This window comes from Schistocerca piceifrons, chromosome X, assembly GCF_021461385.2.
Source record: "Schistocerca piceifrons isolate TAMUIC-IGC-003096 chromosome X, iqSchPice1.1, whole genome shotgun sequence".
NCBI lineage: Eukaryota > Metazoa > Arthropoda > Insecta > Orthoptera > Acrididae > Schistocerca > Schistocerca piceifrons.
In genome coordinates, this window is record NC_060149.1 from 255,929,341 (window position 1) to 255,935,340 (window position 6,000).

Sequence of the window (6,000 nt, forward strand, 5' to 3'; positions counted from 1 at the left end):
CTCAGGCAATACCCTTCTCTTCTCAGAAACAAGAGTGCTACAATGCTGGCTTTACTATGAGAGAGCTAGAGCATGCTCTCACTTCATCTTGATCCTCCACCTCAGGGCTGGACGATGTTCACATTCAGATGATGTAGAACCTTTCTCTTGAGGGCAAGCACTTTCTCCTTCATATGTACAATCACATTTGGGCAGAGGGCATGTCTCCCAGACACTAGTATGATGAAGCCACTGTCATACCGATACTTGTACCTAAGCCGGCAAGGAAAAACACCTTCCTTCTAGTTATCACCCCATTTCTCTCACCAGCTCTGTTTGCAAGGTGATGGAACATACGATTCGTGGCCAGCCGGTACGGTGACTTGAGTCTCGCAATTTACTAACCACTACACAGTGTGGAATTTGAGCATGCTGTTCTGCAGTTGACCATCTCGTCACTTTGTCAACCCATTTTGTGAATGGTTTTCTGTAGAAATGCCAGTCTGTGGCCGTGTTTTTTTGATTTGGAGAAAGCCTAAGACACCTGCTGGAGGACTGGTATAGTGCATACTCTCTTCACATGGGGCTTCCATGCATGCATACCCTGTTTCCTTCAGGAATTCTTAAAAGGCCAAGTTTTCAAGGTATGTGTGTGTTCTGCCTTGTCAGATACCTTTATTCAAGAAAACGTTGTGCCTCAGGGTTTCGTGAGTGTCATCCTCTTTCCTATCACCATTAACCCTATTATGGCCTGCCCCCCACCAGGCATCTCCAACTCCCTTTTTGTTGATGATTTTCCCATCTGTTGCAGCTTTCTGCAGATTTGTTTCCTTGAGTGGCATCTTCAGTGATGTCATGATCATATTTACTCATGGAGCATCGACAATGGCTTTCACTTTTCCAAACCGTTTTTTTAATTTTTGGAAGCACAATTGGTTTCTTCCACCGTCTTTTCATCTTGGGCCTGTTGCTCTTGTGTATGTTGAAACTACAAAATTCCTGGGGCTCATGCTTGATAGATGGTCCTCCTCTGTGACTTACCTAGCTGCCTGCTGTACATGGTCCCTCAGTGTCCTACGTGTCCTCAGCAGTTCTTCCTGGGGAGCTGATTGGGCCACCCTCCTCCATTTGTCTCAGTCCCTTGTCCATTTGAAAATAGACTATGGGTGTTTCGTTTATGCATCTGCACATCTGTCCCTCTTATTATGTCTCAATTCTGTCCACCATTGTGGCATACGTTTGCCCATTGGTGCCTTTTACACTAGCCAGGTTGAGAGTCTGTATGCTGAAGCAGCCAATTTACCACTGTTATACAACCGTGACTTCCTCCTCGGCAGACGCTCATGCCGTTTGTCTGCCATGCTTGACCACCCATCCTACATCTCCTTCTTTGATAACTCCTTTGATCGCCAGTATGGGCATGTCCCTCCTCTGTTACCTCCCGGAGTTAACTTTTGGCTCTTGCTCCAACAGGTTATCTTCACGCTATCTGCCTCATTTCCAATGGGTGTAAAACTTCACCACCTTGGCTTTGTGCAGCAACCCATGTTCATCATGGCCTTCATTCGCTTCCTAAGGACACTGCTCCAGCCTCGCTCTATCACCGTAAGTTTCACAACCTTCGCGATAGTACCTTTGTGTACATTGATGGCTCTTGGACTGACCATGGTGTTGGGTGTGCCTTCATCATTGGCACCGATGTTTTTTGGTATCGGCTTCTGGAACATTGCTCAGTATATTCAGCAGAGCTTGTAGCCTCGTATCGAGGCTCGCAGTATGTGCGGCGACACAAGCTTTTCAATTGCGTAGTCTGCTCCGACTCTCTCAGTGCACTTCAGAGGCTCAGTGTGCTGTATACTGACCATCCCTTAGTGCAGTGGCCACAGGAAAGCTGTCACTTGCTCACTCTTGATGGAGCCACTGTGATGTTTATGTGAATTCCTGGTCACGGCAGTCTGATGGGAAATGAGGCTGCTGGCATTGCTACCAAGGCTGCAGTCCTCATACCTCAAGCTGTTAGTTCTTCCACCCCCTCTGATGATTTATGTGTTGCCATTTGTCAGCAGGTGGTGTCACTTTGGCATCACCAGTGGTCCTCCCTTCATGGAAACAAACTCCAAGGATATAAGCCTCTCCCATCAGCTCGGATGACCTGCTCTAAGCCCTCTGTTCTCAAGATCATCATTTTAACTAGGTTGTGTATTGGTCACTGTCTTTCTAGCCATTGCCATTTCTTAAGTGGTGCTCCCCCACCACTATGTGCTCATTGCCATCAACCTCTGACAGGTCACAATTTCCTCATGGAATGCCCGTTTGTTTACCACTCACATTCTCCTGTACGTTAGCCATCTGACTTACTGGTCATTTTAACAAATGACGCATGGGCTGCTGACTGTGTTTTAGTTTTTTCCATTGTAACAATATGCAAAGGACATTTAATCTTTACTTCAGGACCTCCGTTTCTCTATGGCGCATTTTATGGTCCCTGTTTTTAGCTGTCATTCCTTCCATCAATTTTGCTTAATGAGTAGTCATTTTTAACTCCTCATGTTTTAACTCTTCGTGTTCTATGGTTCTGACTTGGGCACATATGACTATAGTTGTTTTTGTGCCCTAAAACAAAACAATACAGTATACAGGAACATATTGCTCAGATTCAACTGGAACTGCTGCAAGCTACTCTTGATCACATCATTTTATTGATGCAGCACCTTGTCAATGGCTACGGTGCACATATTGAACAAACTGTGTAAACGGCAGTTAATAATAAAATGAACTTTACACATTTCTCACTTTTTTGACCTTTTCTGCCCATGTCCCATATCTGGTCCATTATATATGAAAACTGTTACATACATCTTTCTTGCACAGATAGTCCCAGATCTGTACCCAGGCCAAAATTAGATCTCATTTTTTCCCCGTGTACATCAGTTCTGCATTAACACTTTAGCATATCTACCAAGTTTCACTGCCATACAATAATCACATTCTGAAAGTACCTCAGTAAGTAGCTGCAGTGTAATTATGACCACCTGGTACCGAAAGTGGGACCCCCTCCTCCACACCTGCCCCTCCCACTTTCCCTGTTTATACTAAAACATAATGTCCCACAGCCAACCCTCCCTCACACACCACCTTGATTACATTTCTCCCATGTGGGCCAAAAAATAAAATATAATGAAAAACATTTTAAAAATTAAAGAAAAAATAAAAATTATTTTTCAATACTTGGAGGCAGCTATTGCACATAACAAATACTGCAGACTGTACAATTTAAATTTTAATGAAATACAAATTCAGATCTGTATATAACTAGTAAGATAACTGCCTTATATTCAGAATAAAAACTTTTAAAATTAATTAGAACACAGAGGGATGCCTGAAAATTTAAGTAATATAAAATACTTACTGTAAGAGCATTGGGCAACAACTGACAAGAACAGAGGAAAGGAATACAGTAGAAGATGAATGGATAGTTTTGAGAAATAAAATAGTGAAGGCAGCAGGTGATCAAATGGGTAAAAAGACAAGGCCTAGTAGAAATCCTTGGATAACACAGGAATACTGAATTTAATTGATGACAGGAAAAAATTTAAAAATGCAGCAAATGAAGAAGGCAAAAGGGAAGTGTAAAATGGTAATCTGGAGTGTCCAGGGTCAAATGTAAGGATTTAGAAGCATATTTCAGTAGGCAAAAGACATATATCGCCAACAGGAAAATTAAAGAGTCCTTTGGAGAAAAGAGAAGTAGCTGTATGAATACAAGAGCTCAGATGGAAAACCAGTACTGAGCAAAGAAGGGAGAGATGGAAGGAGTATACAAAGGGTCTATACAACACAAATCAACTTGAAGGCAGTATTATAGAAAGGGAAGAGAACACAGATGAAAGTGACATGGGAGATACGATACTGCAAGAAGAATACGACAGAGCACTGAAAGACCTCAGTCAAAACAAAGCCCCAGGAGTAGACAACATTCCCTCAGAATTGTTGCGATTCTTGGGAGAGCTAGCAATGGCAAAACTATTCCAATTGCTGTGCAAGATGTGGGAGACAGGAAAACACGCTCAGATTTCAAGAACAACATAGTAATTCCAATTACAGAGAAAGCATGTCCTGACAGGTGAGAATATTACTGAACTATCAGAAGAATGCTTGCTAAATACTGGCACTAATTATTTACAGAAGAATGGAAAATCTGATAGGAGCCAACCTCACAGAAGTCTGTTTAAGCTCCAGGTAAAGGTAGGAGCATACTATGCAATACTGACCCTTCAACTTATCTTACTTCTAAGATAAGTAAACCTACGTTCATAGCATTTGTAGATTTACAGAAAACTTTTGACAATGCTGACTGGAATACACCTTTTCAAATTATGAATGTAGCAGGGGTAAAATATAGGGAGCAAACAGTTATTTACAGCTTGTACAGAATGCAGACAGCAGCTGTAAGATTTGAGAGGCATGAAAGGGAAGCAGTGGTTGAGAAGGGAATGAGATGAGGTGGTAAGAGAAGTTATATGGAATGGACAATGTCTTTAGAGGAGGATATAAGATGAACATCAACAAAAGCAAAACAAGGAAAATGGAATGTGGTCAAATTAAATCCGGTGATTCTGAGGGAATTAGATTAGGAAATGAGATTCTTAAAATAATAGATGAATTTTGATATTTGGGCAGCAAAATAACTAATGATGGCTGAAGTAGAGAGGATATAAAATGTAGACATAACATGGCAACAAAAAAGTTTCTGAAGCAGAGAATTTGTTAGCATTGAGTATAGATTTAAGTGTTAGGAAATCTTTTTTGAAGGTATTTGTATGAAGTATAGTTATGTATGGAAGTGAAACATGGATAATAAACAGGTTAGACAAGAAAGAAGAGACACTTTTTAAATGTAGTGCTACAGTAGAATGCTAAATATTATATGGGTAAATCGCATAACTAATGAGTAGGTACTGAATATAATTGAGGAGAAAAGAAATTCATGGCACAACCTGATTAGAAGAAGGGATTAGTTGATAGGACACATTCTGAGACATCAAGGAATCACCCTTTATGGAGTAAACGTCATAGAGAGAGACCAAGAAATGAATACAATATACACATTCAGAAAGATATAGGTGCAGTTATTATTCAGAGATGAAGAGGCTTGCACAGGATAGAATAGCATCGTAAGCTGCATCAACCATTCTTCAGACAGAAAACCACAACAACAACAACAACAATAATAATAATAAATGTCTGGGTACTTTTGATGATCAGAGTAATTAAGGTATAATTTCATAACAATTTTAACAATATTTATTTTGCACCATAAAATCAATAAATTCAAATACACTTGGGCAAAAAAAAGTCCCTGCTCTTTTTTTTTTATCAATAATATGGAGTTTGGGTACTTTTAAAAGACCGCTGCTTGTGGTAATGAGAGATTTTTGAGTGTTGTTTGACATGCAATACATTAGGTTAATTTACCTACAGAATCAACATTTCAATGTTTAGTGTACTTTCCCCACAGGCTTCTTTGAGAGACTGAATTCTTCTCAGCACTGAATAAGTTTGTTGGCCTCTACTGTCTCTGGAAACCCGTGATTCGCACCTTGCTGTACAACCCTTGATCAATGGGAACTGGCATTGTAATCTTGAAAAACAAGTGATCCAAGGTTTGCACCACTGAAATGGTCCCTAGCTGTTCATTACTCCCTTTGCAACAATTTTACAGTACACCATATCATTGACTGTACCTGTACATATGTTTATCCTTCCAGTTCCTACGAAACAAAAGGAACCCCACACCATAACACTTTCAGAGCACTTTTTGGTTTGTATAACACACTCATCGTTCAATACGTGTCCTATGACAATCTAGACTTGAGTTCACTGCCAACAAAAATTCAACTTCTTTAATTGCCCTGGACAACTCTTCCATTGTCCAATCTTCATAAATGTTTACAAAATGAACCCTGTCTATGATGTGATTCTTAGCATACATTTCTTCTTGGGAGTCTTCTTTGAAAGTCA